The sequence below is a fragment of the Nicotiana sylvestris genome, chromosome 5 (genome assembly GCF_000393655.2).
Source record: "Nicotiana sylvestris chromosome 5, ASM39365v2, whole genome shotgun sequence".
Taxonomy (NCBI): Eukaryota; Viridiplantae; Streptophyta; class Magnoliopsida; order Solanales; family Solanaceae; genus Nicotiana; species Nicotiana sylvestris.
This window is the reverse complement of record NC_091061.1, coordinates 15,380,342-15,392,298: the sequence shown is the minus strand read 5'-3', so window position 1 is coordinate 15,392,298 and position 11,957 is coordinate 15,380,342.

Sequence of the window (11,957 nt, the reverse complement as noted above, 5' to 3'; positions counted from 1 at the left end):
GGCCTGTACCGTATATACTCTCGTCCTGATGTACTCTTTGATATCATGGAACCACGGCTCACCGTCGAGTTCCTCTTCTATCATATTACAATAAGCATGCTGATCACGGACCTGAATCTGCAACGAGTCAACATAAGCCTTATCTGGATGATGCAACATTGACGCCAAAGTAGCCAAAGCGTCGGCAACCTCATTATGAATCCTTGGAATGTGCCTGAACTCTATAGCCTGAAACCGCTGACAAAGCTCATGCAGATATTGCCGATACGGTATAAGTTTTAAATCCCGTGTTTCCCATTCTCCTTGAATTTGGTCTACTAGTAGGTCCGAGTCATCCATGACCAAGACTTCCCGTACACCCATATCTACAGCTAATCTCAATCCCAATATACACGCCTCATATTCTGCCATGTTGTTCGTACAGTAAAAACAAAGTCGAGCTGTAACAGGGTAATGCTGACCTGTTTCAGAAATAAGTACCGCTCCTATTCCCACGCCTTTCATATTTGCAGCCCCATCAAAGAAAAGTTTCCATCCCGACTTCTCAGCTTGTTCCAATTCATCAATGTGCATCACTTCTTCATCAGGGAAATAAGTTTTCAAAGGTTCGTAATCTTCATCGACGGGGTTCTCAGCCAAATGATCGGCTAGTGCTTGTGCTTTCATCGTAGTCCGTGTCACATAGATTATGTCAAACTCTGTAAGCAGGATCTGCCACTTTGCAAGCCTCCCTGTGGGCATAGGCTTCTGAAAAATATACTTTAGTGGGTCCAAGCGAGATATGAGGTAAGTGCTGTAGGATGACAAATAATGTTTCAACTTTTGTGCTACCCAAGTTAGGGCGCAACACGTCCTCTCCAGATGAGTATACTTAACCTCGTAAGATGTGAACTTCTTGTTGAGATAGTAGATAGTCTTCCCCTTTCTACCCGTAACATCGTGCTGCCCCAGTACACAGCCTAATGAATTATCCAAAACCGTCAGATATAGAATCAAAGGCCTCCCTGGTTCTGGCGGGATCAACACGGGTGGGTTCGACAAATACCCCTTTATCTTATCAAAAGCCTCCTGACATTCATCAGTCCATTTGACCGCAGCGTCTTTCTTCAACAGTTTAAAAATCGGCTCACAAGTTGTCGTGAGTTGAGCAATGAACCTACTGATATAGTTCAATCTTCCTAACAAACTCATCACCTCAGTTTTGTTTCTTGGAGGTGGCAATTCCTGAATAGCTTTGATCTTCAACGGGTCTAATTCAATACCCCGACGGCTGACTATAAACCCCAACAACTTCCCAGATGGCACCCCGAAAGCACACTTTGCAGGATTGAGCTTAAGATTATACCTGCGATGCCTTTGAAAGAACTTTCTCAAATCTCTGACATGGTCGTACTGCTGTCTAGACTTCACGATCACATCATCCACATACACCTCGATTTCTTTGTGTATCATATCATGGAATATTGTTCTCATGGCCCTCATATAAGTTGCCCCAGCATTTTTCAAACCGAACGGCATGACCCGATAACAATACGTTCCCCACAGCGTGATGAATGCTGTCTTTTCTGCATCTTCCTCGTCCATTAGAATTTGATGATAGCCCGCGTAACAATCCACAAAAGAACCAATATCATGTTTGGCACAATTGTCAATCAGTATATGGATGTTGGGCAGTGGGAAATTGTCTTTTGGACTCGCCTTGTTAAGATCTCGATAATCGACACACACCCTGGTCTTGCCATCTTTCTTCGGCACAGGCACAACATTAGCTAACCAAGTGGGATACCGTGTAACCCGAATGACCTTTGCCTCAAACTGCTTGGTAATCTCTTCTTTGATCTTCACACTTATGTCCGTTTTGAACTTTCTCAACTTCTGCTTGATAGGAGGGAGTGCCGGATCAGTGGGTAATTTATGAACTACTAAATCGGTAATTAGTACCGGCATATCATCATACGACCATGCAAAAACATCTTTGTACTCATGCAATACTTTAATTATCTCCTCCTTGAGTTGTGGCTCTAGATGAACACTTACTTTAGTTTCCTTCACATTGTCTTGGTCCCCTAGATTAACTGCTTCTGTGTCATTTAGGTTAGGTTTGGGTTTTTCTTCAAAGTGACTTAATTCTTTCCTAATTTCCTCATAAGCCTCGTCGTCATTACAATCCACCCCATTATCACACTCGATTTCTTGTATTATTATTTCTGAGCTAGATTGTCTTTTAAAACTGGGCCGAAGATTCCTCATGCATGTCATATCATTGATATCAGCATAAAAAGAACTGTACAAAAAGAAAAGAAAAAATGGAAACAAAATTAGGAATGAAGAAAGAAGAAAATTGCATTTCATTGAATGTAAAAATAACAGGGTTTTAACTCATCCAAACGGACGGAACATAGCAACTGAATTACAAACCCCAGAATAATCCAGGTGACAAAAGGAAAACAAAACCCACTACCACGACTCCCTCCGAATTGGAAGAGGAGTAGCTTCCTAATTGTTGATGTTAGCATGTGGTCCGATGTGCTGTATATCTGCTTTGCTTGACCTTTCCCCGACCTCAACCATGTTCACTTCAGCAAATACCCTCTCGAACACCTTATCCAAGTTCCCCTCTGCACCAATCAGTGGACCCGACTCCTTTGCCAATGACTGCTTCTTGACACCCGGCCTGACGAAGGACCTGGACAAGCGTGGAATCGGTTTGGGAAGAACCCAAGCTTTCATTTTCAACTTACGAGCTCTTCTAACATCTGCTGCTGTTGGTTTGAACCCCAGTCCGAAGGTGTCCAGGTTTTTGGGCAAAGAAACAGGTTGAAAAATGCCCTGAAGCTTAGCCCCCAGACCTTTTCCTGGCACGAACCCATTACTCAGCATTTCTGATACTACCATAGCGGTCGCAGCTGCCACCCTGGGACATGGAATGCCTTTACCCTCGGGCACTCTGTTCACCGGGACCGTGTCGAAGACCTGATAAACCCATGGTCCTTTATTATCTTCAGTTTCTATAATGGGCACAATGGCATCATTCATGGCGCATGTGGGATCTTCCCCATATAACACGATTTCTTGTCTGTCCCACTCGAACTTGACCATTTGGTGCAGTGTGGAAGGAACTGCTTTGGCCGCGTGGATCCATGGTCGACCCAACAAAAGATTGTAGGACACTGCAGCATCCAACACCTGAAATCCCATAGTGAACTCAACTGGGCCAATAGTCAATTCGAGTATAATATCCCCCACTGTGTTTGTTCCCCCTCCGTCGAACCCTCGAACACAAACACTATTTTTGCGGATTCTATCATCGTCAATCTTCAACTTGTTCAATGTGGACAACGTACAAATATTAGCACTTGACCCGTTATCGATCAACACCCGAGTAACCATTGAATCTTCACACTTAACTGTCAAGTAGAGAGCTTTATTGTGTTTTGTGCCTTCCACAGGCAATTCATCATCAGAAAATGTTACCATGTTTACCTCAAAGATCTTGTTGGCAGTTGTCTCCAGATGGTTTACTGAAATTTTGTCGGGCAAATAAGCTTCATTCAATATCTTCATCAAAGCTCGACAATGCTCGTCAGAATGGATCAATAATGACAACAACGAGATCTGGGCCGGTGTTTTTCTCAATTGTTCAATAATGGAATAATCTTGCACTTTCATTTTTTTCAGAAATTCCTCTGCCTCTTCTTCCGTCACTGCCTTCTTGACTAGCACTGGATTGTCTTTAGCACCCCTAGCCTTTCTCAACTCTTCGGGCGCAAAATAACGTCCCGACCGAGTTAATCCTTGTGCTTCACAACTCTCTTCCTCAATTTCCTTTCCTTTGTATGTCACCACTACCTTGTCATATTTCCACGGCACGGCTTTGCTATTAGCCACGGGTAATTGGACTATCGGCTTTATGACAACTGGTTCTATGTAGGCCCCTTTTACAACAACCACGGGCGCAGATGATGCCCCTGTTACCACTAACTTGGTTGGCTCTGGCTTTTCTGCATCGACAAATGGCCCTTTCCCCATTACTACCACCGGCTCGTCTTTTATATCTTCCGGCTGAATTGTTGGCTTTACCTCAACTGCCTTTCCCTTGGCTTCAATAGAAAAGATCATCATGACCGTCTGCGAGGGCTTTTTAGGCTCTGCTCCCTTATGTATCAGTTCAATCATGTTAGTCTCATGATGTGCTGGCAACGGGTTTTGGTTAATGTTTGGCGCCTCCAGAGCCTGTACCTTAATACGTCGATTATCAATAAGTTCCTGCACCGCGTTCTTCAATTTCCAACACTTCTCAGTATCATGCCCCGACATCCTTGAGCAATACTCACAGCTAACAGAATGGTCCAAGTTTCTGGGAGGGGGATTTGGTACTTTGGGCTCAATTGGGGTCAACATTCCCAACCGTTTCAATCTGTGGAAAAGAGAGGTGTAAGATTCTTCCAACGGAGTAAATGTTTTTTGTTTCGGGGCCTTCTCATTTCTAAAAGCTTGGTTTGGGCGAAATCCAGTTCCTGGTCTACTAGCCCTGGGAGGTTGATAGGTGTTTTGTGGAGGTGGATATGTGTTTTGGAGAATCGGTGCACGTCATTGCGGGTGCGTCGGGGATTGAGTATACGTCTGAGCATGGTGAACAGAAAAGTGTGGTTCTGGTGGTGGGTAGTAATGTTTGGTGGGCCATACGGGGTATATAGATAATTTATATGGTGGGGTCTGGGTTGGTTGTAGTAGGGTGGAGGGTTATTGGGCCTGGACCAAGTACTAGTTTCAACCGTAGCAACTTTTTCCTTCTTCTTCTTTCCGAGCACACCACCAGTACCGCTTTGGATGGCTTGGGTGGTTGCTTTCAATGCCGAGTAGCTCAAGATTTTGTTAGACTTCAATCCCTCTTCAATCATGGCTCCCATCTTTACCACTTCATTAAACGACTTTCCGACAGATGTCACTAGATGACCAAAATAGGTAGGCTCCAATGTTTGCAAGAAGTAATCTACCATCTCACTCTCCCTCATCAGAGGATCAACCCTTACTGCTTGTTCCCTCCAGCGGAAACCAAATTCTCTAAAACTTTCCCCAGGCTTCTTTTCCAGCTTCAACAATGACAGACGGTCGGGGACTATCTCAAGATTATACTGAAAATGGCCAATGAATGCTTGTGCCAAATCATCCCATATATACCATCAGCTAGGGTCCTGTCTCGTGTACCATTCCAATGCGGACCCGCTCAGACTTTGACCAAAATAGGCTATTAGCAATTCATCCTTCCCCCCAGCTCCTCTCATTTTACTGCAGAAACCTCGGAGGTGGGCCATCGGGTCGCCATGTCCCTCGTACAAATCAAACTTGGGCATTTTGAAACCTACGGGCAACTGGACATCATGGAAAGGGCACAAATCTTTGTATGCAATGCTGACTTGGTTGCCTAAACCATGCATGTTCTTGAAGGATTGCTCCAAGCTTTTGACTTTACGAATCACTTCCTCCTGTTCTGCATTCTTAACCGGTTTCTCAACTTCTCCCGGGATTTCAAAATGGGGTGTATAGGTATATGGTTCAGGTGCTTTAAAAGTGGGTTCGAGAGGGTAAATTTGGGTGTCGTGAGCTTGGAATAGCGGCTTACTGGACGATCTATGTAATGTGGCTGGGGGAGGTGCCACAAAGACTGGAACCATAGGTGGGGGAGGGTTCTGTTTGGGTGGTGGAGCTGGAAGGGCGTATGAAGTGGTACCATAGCCCTGGGTGTGATAGGGAAAGGCTGAAGATGCATAGGGAGTAGTGGGCTCCTGAGCCTGAGCCAGAGGTGGGATGTAAGATGGATTAGCGGGGTATAGTGGTGCCGGATGTCCCTGAGACCATGCCCGATGCATTTCAGCCATTTGCGCTTTAAGCTTCCTCATCTCTTCTTTCATAGCACCCACATCTGTTACCTCAACTTCATTTGAAGGGTCCACGAGGCTGACTTCCGAGTCCTGTCATGTCATGTTTACTTTATCTTTCGACCGGGTGTTGTACGGGTGAGTTTCCAGAACTGCCAATCAACTAACCACCTGCCTGAACTCACACATTTAGACAACCACTTTGTTAGCGATTAAGTTTTAACAGATTCGATAATCACACGTTGGTATGAATGCACTTATACAGTTATTTGTTTCTATTATACATTTGCTCGATCGCATGCGTCATCCCAGCATCTCGTTCCTTGTTTCTTTTTACCTTTGTTTCAAATTTCTCACCTTATCCCTCTCTTGTGCTCTTTACTTTCTTCTATTTCTTTCTCCTTTGTGTTCCCGCTCATTTCTTGCTTTCTTTTTTTTTTCTTACGATTACGGTCGAATCCTATGGAGATTGCCTACGTATCGTGACCCCGCACAAATCAGACCAAGCGTAGTTCGTGAAAATAAATACAAAAATAAAGGGTGGAAATAAGAATTTTTTGAAATTTTCAATTTTCATTACTAAAACAAACTATTACAAACTAAACACTTTTCGGAATGAAACTAACAGACGCAAATTAAAAGCAAACACAGACTCTAAGACTGCAAACATACTTGACCTGAAAAGACAACGGACAGACAAAAGACAGACTCAAAAGGTAGAAAACTACAGACACAGACTATGCATACTCTAGTGCTTCAAACTTAGGTGTCCGCAGGGCGTCGTTCGGCCTCGCCGCGGGCCTAGGATACAAATCCCTTTCAAGCTGCTCTAATTCATTCATGGTTCGCTTCACATAGATCATTATTGCTGAGACAAAAGTAGTATAGGTCATGTCTTCACAAACCCGACATCTCCTGAAAATGGCATGAGCAATGGCTCTAATCCTGTCTTTTGTTTGTTTCTTTTCTATAAGCAAGCGTCTTATCTGATCGCTGCACGTCTTTAAAGCTCGAGAGTCCTGCAGGTGTTGATCTTGCAACTGCTGCACTTCTACCTCTATTTGGGCCAACAAGTCGTAACAGTGTCCACTTTCAATTCCAAAATCTCTAGCCTGCCTAACCGCTTTACCCTCAAGGGCAACCACTTTTCTCTTTAAATTGGCAACAATTTTCTCATGGTCCCTTTTCAACTGATTCAAGTACTGGCGACGCTCCTCTGTTCTTGTAGCCCACTGCGCTTTAAGCTCTGCCATGATATTCTCAGATTTTTCTAATTCATCCCGCCATTCCCTGACTTCATTTTCCAGCCTTTTTATCAATTGCTCATCTGATCGGCTCATTGGTTGCTTATCGACGGTTATCCTCAATTGCCGGATTTGGGCCCTAAGCGCCTCATTTTCTCGAGCCAGTCTGTTCTTCTCACCTTGATCCGCGGCAACCTGTACACTGTTCTCGAATTTCAGACTCTCAACTTGCTGCTTCAGCTTACCAATCTCAACTCGATAGCCTTCTTCCTTTGCTAACCAGTCCCACTGCTCTTGGGACGACTCGGCAAAATCTTCGAGATGAGGTCTTTTAGCCGGTCTCCCACATGCCACGTCACCTCTAAACCAATCATGATACCCCGGGGCAACTTCCCCTTTAGCCCTATCTGACACACAAGTGTTCGCCATCAAATATTGACACTCACTCCAGATTTGGCGAACTTCTTCTTCGGGGAACCGACCGTCAGGACTAATTTCGACCACTTGGGTACTCAGATCTTCATCTTTCGGTACTACTTGATACCTCCCGAGTTGCCTCAAAACCCGATATGGCGCATAGGGCTGGATGCTTTTGAGTCCCATCAATAGAAAATGCGGCCTAGCTGCTGGCATATATATGACTTCTTCGACAGGCAACCATCCGAGCACCCACTGTATCTGGCTGGCAGTAAGGGTCTGAAATAATGATGTCCAAGCCGTGACTCCTTCAGGTAGACTAGCCCCTTTGATTCTTGTGTAAAATTCTCCTATACAAGTTTTCTCAAACGAACCATAACTCAAGAGCTGAGAGCGGGGGCACAAATGCTCAGTCATCCACATTTGTAACAACAAGTTACATCCCTCAAAAAATTTGCCCCCAGCTTTGCAAGCAGTGAGAGCCCGAAAGATGTCAGCCACGATCATAGGTGCTAAAGTGCTTTTTCCCATGGTTTGCAAGGTACTGACGACCCCAGCTACTTTCAAATCAATATTTCCATCTTTCCTTGGGAATACTATGAGGCCCAAAAAGGCTATCATAAAAGCCACCCATCTGTGTTCCTCCCATTTTTGTCGGTTACTTCTACTGCATAGCTTAAAGTCTGGATTATTGAACCCGCCCACGTGGCCATATCTATCATATATGAAGCGGAAACTGCAGAAACCCTTTGCAAAATCTGGATGATGAACTGTTCGGGGTATTTTCAAGGAATCCAAAAACCGGTGTACGGTAACGGCCCTGGGAGCAATTAAGTATTTGAACCTCAACGGAGCTTGATCACTTCCAATGTACCCCGCTATTTCTTCCAATGTCGGGGTGAGCTCAAAGTCCGAGAAATGAAATACATTATGTGCTGAATCCCAATAAGCGACCAATGCCCTGATAATATCCCCCGAGGCTGAATGTCTAATAAATCCGGGAGATCTTTCAAATATTTTTTCACTTCGTCTTGCCCTTCTTTGCCTAAATCATTCCACCATAATCACAACTCAAAAGGGATTTTGGTCATTATTGAAAAGGGCTCATTTAGCATCGTGCTCATCCTGCACATTTATTAAGGCGATTAAGCAAAAGAAAAACTTTTATTCGACTCAAAAAAACTATCTATATTTTCGACTCAAAATTACCTATATATTTTCAAATTTTAAAAATGAAGAACTCGATTCTCAAATGCGGCCTTTCAGCACTTCGGGAACAAAGATTTTAAGGCTGCGAAAGTCAACCGGTCAAAAATCACAAATTGACCAAGATGGCCGTTTTGCAAAGTCAGCCTTCCAGCGTTCCTTTTGGGGACATTAGGCTATTTATGACAAGACGGCCCTACTTGACTTATTTACAACTCTTTACTTGTTTTTTTTCAAATTAAGATAAAAGACCCGGTATTGCAACGCGGCCTTTCAACGCCTCGAGGACGAAAACTTAAGGCTGTGAGGGTCAAAAAATGAAAACATGACCAAAGGTGGCTATTTGTGCAAGGTCAGCCTTCCGGCGTTCCGTTTGGGAACATTTGGCTATTTTTGACAAAACGGCATCACCCAGCTTATTTACGACGAAAAATAAAAATTTTGACATTTTGTTTTGGCTATTTTTGCAAAGGAAAGGTTGGACCCGATGAGGGTTGCCTACGTATCCCACACCCTATGAGAATCAAACCGGCGTAGTTCGGGCGAATTAACCGAACCATTTTAAACAAGACTCTTTTTGATTTTTATTTTTTATGGCAAGACAAACTATTTTCCCTTTCTATTTTTAAAAAAACAAGACAAAATAACGACTTTTTTTTCCATTTTCAACAAACAATAAAACAACCTATTTTTCCAAACTAAAATAAAGACTCTTTTCCATTTTCTTTTCAACAAACAACTGTCCGAAAATAAAAGACTCTTTTTTCCTATTTTCCTCTTTTTTCGTTTTCTCAAAATTTCAGCAGAGTTTCGACAGTACTTGGTTTTTCTGTTATTTCTCTCTTTTTCTTCTTTTTTTCCCTCGATTTCTCAACATTCCCGAGATTCAGAAACCGGTCAACATGCAGATTCGCAACAAATATATGTACAGAGCAAGTAGGATGCATCAGGATGGTCCTTTCATTTCAGGTTGCTAGCCCTAGACGGACCCAACCCCTGTGTTGAGTCACCTAAGTCAAATGCAACATGATGCAAATAACCGTTCCTACTAGGGATCCGGCATGAAGTCATGTTATTCTACGTTCAAATCCTGACTCTGTGTTTTAGACTGTGTACCCGAGCGGACAACTCAAGTCGAGAAGGGGGCAACTTACCGGGAACCAAAAGGTCATCCGGCTTCGTAACTTGTCCGGCCTCTTTCTTATTTCAAGGTATGACACTAACAGAATAGGGAGTCTCAACCAGTAAGCACATCCCCGGAGGTGAAGAGAGAAGGGTATCAGCACAGTTTATATACAGTTAAGATAACATCAAAGCGATAACATTTAGCACATTCAGCACAAAACACGTAGGAAAATCAGATACAATCAAATACAACAATTTATCTAAGCTCGAATTCTGAACCCTGAACCAGAGATTCTGGGTTCGACGTTCCCCAGCAGAGTCGCCAGAGCTGTCACACCTCCTTTTTCACTACACCCGCAAGGGCGTAAAAGAGTTTTTCCATTTAAAGGACAATCGGAACGGGATTTAATTATTAATTATTTAGAGTCGCCACTTGGGAGATTAATGGTGTCCCAAGTCACCAGTTTAATCTCGAACCGAGGAAAACACTGACTCTGTTACAGTCTGCGAACCAGAAATCCGAGTAAGGAATTCTGTTAACCTGGGAGAAGGTGTTAGGCATTCCCGGGTTCCGTGGTTCTAGCACGGTCGCTTAACTATTGCATTTGATTTTATCTGACTTTAATACGTGCTAGCTTATGTGCCTTTTATTCGTAAATCGCTTTTTATCATTGTTTATTCTAAAAGAATTGCGACGTTGTGAAAACGCGTTTCGAACCACGTCGCAATTAATGCACCCGTGGTTGTCGACACATTTCGACTTCGTCGAGATTTGGATTTGGGCCGCATCAATGCGCACCCGAATTTAAGAAAGTAATTTAATTAAATCGTGCCTGAAGATTCTAACGTATTATTATTTTTGGGGAAGGCCGTAAAATTTACTAAACAACCCTCCCAAATTTTAATTATTTTAATAACCATTCGTTGAGGGCCCCGCATACGTGATTTTGTTTGGCGAGGTTCGTCTCAACAATTTATTAAAAGGCCCATTTGAGTGTGACTACAATTTTCTATTGATCAATTGTCTCTAAAAGAGGAAAGAAAACTAATTACGTGCAGATGATTAAGGTCCCAGGTGTGGGCTAGCAATTTAAAAGAAAAGTGGGCTTCAGAAACAGCCCAAAGATTATGGTCAGGCAGGAGAGAAGGAAGCCCAGGTGACAGATGACTGCACCTGGGATCGAATTCCCTAGGAAGCCTAAATTCATGAGGGCAGTCCGTTTGACAGCCTGGGATCGAGCCCTCACAAGGCCAAATCCCATTCCCACATGGGCCATGGCCCGCCTGATTTATGAGCTCAATTTGAATACAAATAGCAGGAGACATTTGGATTTGCATAACCCATATTTAACAATGCCAATAACTCAAATCTAGTTGTAGAAATCAATTATCAAACTTGTGTACCAAACCAATCTAAACAGGTTTTCTACCTACAATGAAGTCAAATAGTTTAACAGTCCAATGAGCATCTGTTTAGCTACATAACTCGATTATCAGACATGCATCACCAGTTTTAACCAAAGGATATAATTATAATGAAACAGATGAACTACATATATTAAGCATTAATGCCAAAATCATATCACACTTAAACTACAACTCCACAGCAGATAGTTCACTTCAATCCTGATTCATATTTCCAGTGAAATGAATATACATAGCGTCAAACTTCAGGATATGTACCTGGTTTTTGAATTGCAGTGAAAGAAGAAGGAGTTAGCAGAAGCACGTGAAACAACAGCAGTATCCAAGGACAATATTCAACAGCTCAGGGAGAATTAAACACCAGAAACCAATCTCAAACAACAACCAAACAAGTGTGATTTAACACAAAAAATAGCTTCACCAAACACTAAGTAACACACTACTCGACTGCTGCATCAACTGAAGGGCCTGAACTGATTCAAATGAACTCAAAAAACCAACAGAAATGGACCCAGAAGACTGCTAAGTCATGATAACCAAAATCTGAATTAGGAAGTGGTAAATCAAAGCTGAGAATTGAAAGTTACTCAATGCCTAATGGAACAGTAACATTTTTGGGTTTGTATATTTTTTTTGAACTTTTGGTTTTGTATTTTTGGTC